The sequence below is a fragment of the Gossypium arboreum genome, chromosome 5 (assembly GCF_025698485.1).
Source record: "Gossypium arboreum isolate Shixiya-1 chromosome 5, ASM2569848v2, whole genome shotgun sequence".
Lineage (NCBI taxonomy): Eukaryota > Viridiplantae > Streptophyta > Magnoliopsida > Malvales > Malvaceae > Gossypium > Gossypium arboreum.
The window spans coordinates 44,702,787-44,713,459 of NC_069074.1; the positions used below are offsets into that span (position 1 = coordinate 44,702,787).

The 10,673-nt window shown below is 35.2% G+C and overlaps 1 non-coding gene across 1 annotated transcript; it reads right to left on the reverse strand.

The window, feature by feature from the left end:
- Window positions 1-380: 380 nt before the first annotated feature.
- On the reverse strand, window positions 381-486 carry LOC128293462 (small nucleolar RNA R71). The gene has a single exon (XR_008283644.1). It is a non-coding gene; the product is annotated as a small nucleolar RNA R71 (small nucleolar RNA).
- Window positions 487-10,673: the final 10,187 nt, after the last annotated feature.

A 10,673-nucleotide genomic window follows, 5' to 3' on the forward strand; every position in this document is an offset into this window, starting at 1 on the left:
TCAAAATCCTGCTCCACGCACTATGTATGACTATGCTAAACCTTCTTTAATAGGAACTGAGTCAAGTATAGTTAGACTTGCTATTGCTGCGAATAATTTCGAACTGAAACCTAACACAATTCAGATGATACAGCAGCTTGTTCAGTTTGATGGTTTGCAAGATGAGGATCCCAACACTCACTTGGCAAATTTTCAGGAATTTTATGACACTTTCAAAATTAATGCTGTTTCTGGTGATTCCATTCGCCTTCGGTTATTCCCTTTTTCACTAAGAAGCAAAGCTAAACAGTGGTTAAACTCGTTACCACGAGGGTCTATCACTACTTGGGAACAAATGACAAAAAATCTACTAAAATATTTTTCGTCGGCTAAAACGGCTAAGTTACATAATGATATCTCTTCTTTTGTACAGATGGACTTAGAAACACTTTACGATGCATGGGAGAGATATAAGGATCTATTGTGAAGGTGCCCTCACCATGGGTTACCTCTATGGCTGCAAATTCAAATGTTTTACAATGGTGTGATCCCTCGACAAGACAGATGATTGACATAGCTGCTGGAGGAACCATCAACAACAAAACACATGAAGAGGCTTATGAATTCATTGAAGAAATTTCACTGAATAATTTTCAGTGGCAAGTCATGAGGACTAAGCCAACAAAAACAGCCGGCATTTATAACGTCAACTCAGTTACTATGCTGTCAAATCAGGTACAACTTCTCAATAAAAAGATTGATGGTTTACTTGGTTCTACGCAGGTACATCCAGTAATGAGGTGTGACTCAAGTGGAGGAGGTGTGCATACAGAATATCAATCCTTCAATCCTACAACCGAAGAGGAACAAGTCAACTATATGGGTAACAATAACTTTAGATCTCAAAATAACCCATACAGTAATACTTATAATGCAGGTTGGAAGAACCACCCAAATTTCTCTTGGGGTGGTTAAGGGAATCAAAAGCCACAAAATCCTCAGGGTTTCCAACAACCACCTTATCAACAAGAGAAGAAACCAAACCTTGAAGAGATGCTTTCTAAATTTATCTCGGTATTAGAAACCTGTTTCCAAAATACCGAGACAACACCTAAGAATCAACAAGCTTCGATCCAAGGGCTCGAAACTCAGATAGGCTAGCTATCCAAACTAATCTCCGAACGACCACAAGGTAGCTTACTAGGTAATACTGAACCTAATCCAAGGGAACACCTCAACGCAATTAGTACTCAAGATAAGGAAGGATTCATTGTACTTGAGCCAGAATTGATGCAAGAAACTGTGGTGAGCAAAGGTAAAAGTGAGGTAAGTCATAACAAAACAGTGAATGAAGAATATAGACCTCGTGTCCCATCCCCTAACGCGACAAGGAAAGACAGCTCAGATGAACAATTTAATAAATTCCTCAAACTTTTAAAAAAAAATACATATTAAGTTACCGTTTATTGAAGCTTTGTCGTAGATGCCAAATGCAATGAAATTTTTAGAAGAGCTTTTAGTAAATAAGCAGAAGTTGGATGAAGTGTCGCATGTAGAGCTAAGCAGATCGCTTCACTATTCTACGAATAAGTCGCCCACAAATTGAAAGATCCAGGGAGTTTTACAATTCATTGCTTAATTGGTAGTTTAGATATAAGTCATGCATTAGCTGATTTAGGGGCTAGTATTCACATCATGCCTTACAAAATGTTAAAGCAACTAGGTCTTGGGAAACCTAAACAAACTAGGATGAGCATTCAATTGGCAGATAAAACTATAAGATTTCCTAGGGGTATTATTGAAGATGTACTAGTGAAAGTAGATAAGTTCATATTTCCTGTTGATTTCGTTGCTCTAGACATAGAGGAGGATAATAACACCCCTTCGATTTTAGGGAAGCCCTTTTTAGCAACTTCTAAAACAATTATTGATGTTGGCACAGGTGAGCTTACACTTTGTGTGGGAGACGAAACGATCACCCTTCAAGCCGTGCGATACGGCCGTGGTCGATGCAAGCCTATGGCAATAACTTTTCATTATTGACTATTTAGTGTTTCATATATTGTCCTTAAACACCTCGAGTGATTTGAGTGAACCTTTAGTGAGGATGTGAAACTCTGTGATATTCTGAATCAAAGGTAATTACTTAGATGAAGGGAAGTACCTAAGTTTGCATGACTAAATACTCAACTTGGAATGTTTGAAACTTTAATGTTCTTTTAGTTGAATTCTCAATGTATGATTACTTATGGATTAATGTGAGATATTATCGAAAGAAATTATAAGTTGAGAAGAATTTATTTTGATTATGAGTTGAAAATTTTGCTTGAGGACAAGCAAATGCTTAAGTGTGGGGGTATTTGATAAACCGTAAATTATACATATTTTTACCCCATGTTTAATGCATTTTATGGATGATTTCTCATTAGAGTTGGTGAATTCAATGCTCCTATGCTTTAATTTCATGCTTTATACTTAGGAGAGCATAGGAGAGCGAAAGGAACGAGAAATGGGCCAAAAACGGAGAAAATGGGCCAAAGTACGAAATCAACATGGCCTGGACCTCCTCACACGGGTAGACCACACGGCCGTGTCAATCTGGTAGAATTAGAGCACGACTCACACAGGTATAGCACACGCCAGTGCCATTCTAACAGGCTCAAACACGGACTGAAGTAATCACACACGGGCGTGTCCCTGCCGAGCCCAAGTTAAGTCCAATTCAGAAAAGGCCACTTTTGAGGGCTTCTAGGCATTCCAAAGCCTATAAATACACCTTAGAAGAGAAGGAAAAGGCGACGGAGAAGAAGGGCTAAGGAATTACTCTAAGGAAGCTGATTGATCCATCTCGGAAGTCAGATTCATCATCAAGACTGAAGATCTCTCCTCAATTTCCTTTCAGGAGTTTGGGGTTTTCTTTATGTTTTGTGTATTCTTTATTCTTCTGAGATGTTTTCTTATTTTGTTATGAACTAAAACCCCTAAATACCTAAGGGGAATGAAACCTAAGACGAATCTTGTTATTATTTTCTGAATCATATGATAAATATTTAACTTGTTATTAATTATGTGTTCTTAATTCTTGTTTTGATATCCTAGGATACTGATTCAAGACATGCTCTTATTCAGAGGAGGAATAGACCCTGTCTAAAAATACTTTTTTCATAATTAAGCGGATTTGATTGCGCGCCTAGAAATAGGGTGACAAGATTTTTCCGGATTAGGGTGAAACCTAATAAGGGGATCCATAGATCGAGTTAATGTAACCCTAGAGTGTTAATTAGAGAAAAGTCTCGGTTATTCAATCTAGGGATTAGACGTTATTAGTCTTGAATAGGGATAATAACATAACTTAGGGATCTCTACAGAACAAGTTGAATGAATAAATCATCTGATTCGGAGCCAGAATAACATGTAAAGTCTAGGTGGATTTTTCCTTAGGTATTGTCTTCATTCAATTGATTTTTCCAAAAGTAATTCCCCAATTCTTTTCTCTGTAAGTTCTTAGTTTTGGATAATTATTTAATTAAAATAAAACCTCTTTATTCTTAGGCTAGATAATAAAAAGACAGTCATTACTAGTACTTTTAGTTCCTTTGGGTTCAACAATTCGGTCTTGCTAAAACTATACTACTGTTGGATAGGTACACTTTCCTACATCGTGATAATAGTTTGTTGAAGAACGAGTAATTATAAATATTTAAAACCTATAACGAAACCTCGCGATCAGGTGTCTAATTGCTATAGAACCTTAAAGTTAAGTTCCTTATGTGGTAAATAACCCATTAAAATATTAGTGGATGATAGTGGCTTGGTATTTTGTGTAATTATTAAAGTTTTTAAATGTTATAATAGTAATTTGGTAATTAATTATAATTAAAACTAGTAAAATAACATCCATCTTCTTCATTTTATCAACCATAGTCGATTTTAACCTAAAGTAACCAAGAATAAGTTCGTACAAGCTTGTATAACTAATTAAGGTATGGTTTTTGTCCCTTTTTGATGATTTTTATGTTTTTGTGATCGTTGCAGCTAAGTCTAGCAAGCCCAGGGACTAATTTGCAACACTATTAAAACTCTAAAAAGTTTCCATTAATGAATAAGCATGTATTTTGATGTTTAATGATAGATTTTGAATGTTTGATGATAGTTATACAAGTTTTGTTAAGTGATTTTTGAGAAAAATGCAAAATAAGGACTAAATTGAGAAATGTGTAAATTATGTGGTGGAATTGTAAAATAAATGATAAATATAGACTGCTAGGGGTATAATGGTAATTCAGCTAGCATGGGTTAGTCTTGAATTTCATGAATTTGTGATTTTTGTAATAAAAACTAAATTGTTAAAATGTGAAAGTTTAGGGGCTAAAGTGTAAAATAGCTCAAATGCATATTTAGGATTGAATTGAATAAATAACCTGATTTTGATTACTTATAGATCAAGAAAGGAGGAATTCAGAATTAGATTAGGGAAAAAGCAAAGTGATTGAATAGTCGGTTCGTGCCGTCATTCTGTACATGAGGTAAGTTCGTATAATTGAACTTAAATGAGTATTTATTCAATTGAGGGATGGTATTGAGATTGTAATTATTCTATAGCTAAATATGTAGTACTTAATTTAAATGTACAATTTAAGTAGACAAGTTGCTGAATAAGACCATAGCAGGACTAGGGAAAATTAGAAAATAAGACCATACCGGGTTATGGCATGTGAATGTAAGACCACGGCAAGGCCATGGCAATAGATGCGTAATACCATAGTTGGACTATGGCATCAAAAAATGAATGTACTCGTACTGTAGGCATTTACAAGCAGGAGTGGTTTGGTAAGAGAATTGGTGAGAAATAGATACATATCGGAATAGGTATGTACTGAAAACTATTCGAATAAAAAGCTAATGGAAATTGAGAACTTTATGTTAATTTAGTGATTGATGTTTTAATGCAATTTATGTCATCTATTTAGAAATGTTAATGAATGATGAGATTACTTCATTTTTACATACGAACTTACTAAGCTTTATAGCTTACTTTGTTTATTTTTCTATGTTTTATAGTATTTTGAAGCTAGCTCGGATTTGGGGATTTTCAAGAACTTCATTGCACTATCGGACATCTATTTTGGTACTTTTGAAGTTTTGTAAATATGGTATATACCGTGTATAGGCTTTATGTAACAGCGCAGTTTAGACCCTATTTGGAACAGTGGTTTCGAGACCACAAATCCGAGCCAGAAAAATATTTAAAAATTATTTTATGTGTTTATTATGTGTGAATTTATATCTATAAAATTTTGTTGTTTTAATTTTATCGTTTGGGTATCCGATTAAATAAAAGGACTTAATCATGTAAAAAGAAAATTTGATGGTTTATAGTATAAGGGCCGAATTGTTAGTGGCTTTTTAAATTGAAGTATTTAAGTTGTAATTAGTCATTTGATTACTAGTGGAGCGGTGGTAAGTATATACCATATGGTTTTATAATATTTTATTAAAGATATATATGTGTGTGTAAATTAAATATTATTTTATATTAAGGTGTAATATATATTATAAGACATAAACGTGAAAGCCATATCATGTGCATTAGCTTATTGTTTGGTTGGTAAAGGATATATATATATTATATGATTTTATTATTATTTCAAATGTAAAAAACTAAAAAATTATAAGCTTTATAATATAAAAGATATTATAAAGTAAAATATGAGTGGGCATATGTTTTATTTCACCCATGCCAAAACAAAAGAAAAGAAAAAGAAATAAGGGAAGCTTAGGTTCGGCCAACTCCCAAGCTCAAATCCAAGGTTCGTTCTTTGTCGGTTTTCGATAATTTTTACGTTTTTGAGATCGTTGCTTCGAGTACTTCAAAACCCATGCTTAAAATTTGAATTTTGATGAATATTTTGAGTTATGCCATTGATGGAAGCTTGTGATTTTTATGGTTTGATGGTGAAATATGAAAGATAGGTGTTGGGTTAACATATTTTTGTATTGGAATTTTGATGATTTTGAGTAATTAGGACTTAATTGCAAAAATAAAAATTTGAGAGACTAAAATATGAAATTGATGAAATATATAGACTTGTATGGGTATGGGTAAAATTATTTAACATGAGTATATTGAAATTTTGTATATTTTGTGTTTTGTGCAATAGGGATTAAATTGTAAAAATTGTAAATGTCAGGGGTAAAATGGTAATTTGCCCATTATGTGTTTTTGAACTAAATTGAATGAAAATATGTTTTAATGAGCTTAATTTGAATATTTTTAGATCCAAAGAAATCGGATTTGGACTAGGGAAAAACGAAAGTTGTCGACTAGCAGCTCCGTCCCGTTTTACGACGTCTGAGGTAAGTTTATAAGCAAATACACATGCCTAAATGTAGTTAAATGTTAAGTATATATGCTGGTATATAATATATGAATTTTTACTTGTAAATGCTGAATGTGTATGAGTTTGAAAACTATGTTCGAGCTTTCGATTTGACCGAGTTACGACGTTCGAAAGCCCTGTATGAATCTTAGGAATAGTTAGGATACATATGTCATGACACAGGTGTAACACCCCAAACCCGGCCTGGACGTTATGACCGGATCTGATGCGCCACATTGATGCGTTCAAAACATTCCGTATTACTTAGTTTGGAAAAGCTGAGTTGGTGTTGTAAAAGACACTTTTAAAGGTAGGTTAAAGTGAATGGAAGTGCGCACTGTGTAGGAAACCGGGAAGAAGAGGAGGTGAGTCCGTTGATTTGCTAAGTACCAAGCTCTCTCTTGGATCCAATCCTAGACATGCACACCGCCATTGCCACACTCTAACATCTTGTATAATTTTGAGAAACCGTTTGATTATGACCAGCTTAAGAAAATGATTAAGGTTGCAAATCGTTTGCTTAAAATATTTATTTTCTTGGAAAACATTTACTTTATGAAACTTTGCGCGTCATCGTGATCTTTTTAAAAACAAGTAGATTTTATAAAACGAACCTAGTGCTAGCCAGTTTAATAATCCCCAAAATATAAGTAATTAAAAAGAGCGGCCTTATTACAACTTTAAACATAATAAAATAAAATAATCCAAATTAAATGCTAAACTTATTTAAAATTGGCAATCCATCTTCATGGCCACTATGAATCCCGCCACTCAAGTCCACCAACTAGGGCTCACCGCAAGGAGGGAAGAGGAAGGGGGTGAGTTTGGGAAAACTCGGTGTATCTGAAACCCATCCAAAGCCCAATTCAGCTCGAGCCCATTGGGCCTAAGCCCTATTCAGATAACGATACAGAGGTCAAGCCCTTTTCGAATCACATGGCAAGGCCTTAGCCCTTTTACATAACAAAGTGTGGCCCATAGGCCCGGTTCGATAACATGAGTATCAACGAAATAATGAATGCAAGCCCATCCGGGAGACTACTCAACCCACCAACCGCTACACCGCCTGCACCAACCCTACACACCATGTGGGAATATCTCAACCCACCCAAATTACACACACATTGCGACAACGCACTCAAATTCAGTCGATTGAGGCAAAGCCTCCATCGTGGATGAACCACTTTCGATACTTCCTCCATTAATACCCCAACCCCATGCAATGATATTAATAAAAGCATATCATGTAAAATACAACATTGATCAATCATGCAGTTCAGCCAATTTAAAACCCTAGGGGTATATCGGTAATTTTGCTCTTTAGGGGTAATTTCGGTAATTTTGCTCTTTAGGGGTAATTTCATGATCTACGCTCTTGCACAAGCTAATTCAGTAATTTTATCGGTTTATGCAATTTGATTCCACCATCTACCTAACGAGCTAATTTGCCCATTTCTTACCCATATTGGTCCGTAAGCCCATTGGGCCTAGTTTTGGCCCATCGAGCCCTTTTTCCAAAATACGCTAAAACGTCACGCTGAACGTGCTTACCACCTTGCGAAGCCGGATCTAACAATTACTCTATGACTTGAGAGCATTCGCATACCCACATGACCATGAAATGCCGGATTTTGACATTTAAACTTTTCTTGAATTGAACTAAAGAAGGGTGTTCTAGACACACCGATTTGCGACGATCGCTATCGAGATCTCTTCCAATATCCTACAATTGATTAGCACAGTGCTTATTTACAAACCATAATCACTAAACTCCAAAACTTAACTCACCCATGATCGAACCATGTCCCTACAAGCCTTTGAAATCTTACCTTTTGCCAAAATCGATAGCTAGCTCGAATCCGATTGCTCCAATGATTCACGCTTTCAATCCAACACTTAAGAAGACACTAATCATTGACGAAAAACATCGATTAAAACCTTTAGAGCCACATGCCCAATTTGATGCCTCTCTATATTTTAGGGACTTGGCTTTTCCTAACTTTGTAAAATATAACCGATCTGAGATGATGAACACTTACCCTTACTCCTTTTTGATCTCCACGCAATCTGGTGCAGATTTATCTTTCAAACGATGGTAAAAACTCGACTCCCGGAGTTCTGAAGTTTCGGCTATAAGCCCCCAATACTATGGTTTTTCGGCTTTTGTGTGATGAAGAAGATGATAATGTGGGGCTATAACCTTGAAGTAGAATTGCGGTCAGGAATCTAGGGTTAAGAAAAGATAATTGTAAATTAATAAAAACAAAAGAACATAGGAGAACCTAGCTTTGAAGAAATCGGCACAAGCAGTGATCACAGGATTTCGACTTTTATGGATTCGGCAAAAGTATTGATGAATAGCAGGTATGATGAATAGTTTTGAAGAAGAAAAAATAGAAGAAGAAGAATAGTGGAGGTGGTAGTTTCGGCTAGAGAGGAAAAAGAGAGGAAAAACAACCCTAAGGTGTTAAAGTAGAAGAAAAACGGCAGCAACAATACCCTAAGTGCCGAAATACTAACCTCATAATCCCCCTGCCGATTTTCCCTCTTCAATTCCCACCATTCGCTAACTCTAGCCTCATCCCAATCCCTTAAATCTCTCCCTTATCACTCCTTAATCCAAGCATTTAAACCGATCCAACTCTCCTCTAGCGTAATCCACGAACTCCAACACTTACCCCTTCTGCACTTAAAAAAATAAATGCATCTATTTGGCAACAAAGGGAATCGATCCCAAGTCTTCCCCCAACACTTACACGCCACCTTTATAGCTCCCTAGTGGCATCACTTAGCCACTTTACCAAAGGCTCATTTGTGTCATAACTTACGCAGTTCTTCTTAAAAGCCCACTTAACCAAATCTCCTATTCACTTAAAATCCCACCTTGATATTTTACCGTGTTTAGCTTAGTCTTGGGCCTTCTAAAGGTCTACTAACACATTTAAACATAATTCCAATATTTAGAACATGAAAATTTCAAGATTTACTAAAATCACAAAACCCAAAAAAATCCCGAAAATCGTATGCTACAACTAATATTTTCTTCCTTTCCAATAATAGTAATAATTTTATAAATATATCTAATAATAAAATTTCAAATATCAATAATACAAGAAATAATAAAAATTTTCATAAAATTTTCAAACATACATCTGATAATATTTTTCGATAATAATAATTTTATCTCATAATACTAATTAAAATTTCATAAAAATTTAAAATATCCGTAATAATAAATATAGTAAAAATTTTCTAGTGGTAATTTAATAAAATAAATTTTTTCTCATAGCGATAATATTTAAAATTTCTAATTATTCGGTTTTCTTCTATTGAATCCTGGACTCAAAACCCAACTCTTCTAGGCCCCAAATTCAGGATGTTACAACTCTACCCTCCTTAAAATAAAATTTCGTCCTCGAAATTTCAAACTATCAACTAACCGTATTACTCAAGTCAAACCACTATGCTTTCATCACAAGACTCGATTAAAAATAATTCTTAGTACGACCCGAACATCCAATTTTCAAATAAAGAAACGTTTATCGAACACGCATACAACTCGTAACATATATTTAAATAAAATAAACTTGGCAATCCCGAGCTCGATGCTCCTTGGACCCACATCTACGACATGCTCCTGTCTTCCTATGGCATTCACCGAATGACGTCCGCTGCGATCTTTGCAGATTGGATAGTTTGGTCGTGCCTTAACATGTTTCATAGAACGAGGCTTGGTTTTACGAGAACTAGAATCCTTCCTTTTCTTACACTCCAAGCACCACGCTTAAGCGCTTCCCTAATTTCCTTAATTTTGTATCCAATACTTCCTCTACCACTTTCCTTACTAACTCGGCCAGTGCCTCAGTACCAAGCTTTGAGTTACCGCTACCCAAAGTTGGCAGACTTTGCTTACCCGCAGAATCCATATCAATGCTCTACATTACCAGTACACATATCAAATAATCTACAAAGGTCTCAAATATTTTACTATTTATTCACATGTCTTATGCAGAGATAGTATTTTCAAGTTTCTATTTTCACGAATCATAGCCTAGCTACTGCCTCGGTATTCTAGAGTTTTAGGGTTGCCCTAGTTATAATGTCATGATATGGTCTCAGTTCTATCTACAATAATATCTTAATACTGATGTAATATGAGGAATGAAATACTTACAGACTTGGTGCCGGGATTCATGTGCCACTTCGATCGATCCATAAAACCCATGTTTTTGTTTTATCGAAAAAGATTTGATTTGAAAACACTTTTATTTTAAAACTATTGATTTAACCCCGTTTAACAAATAGAAAAACTTG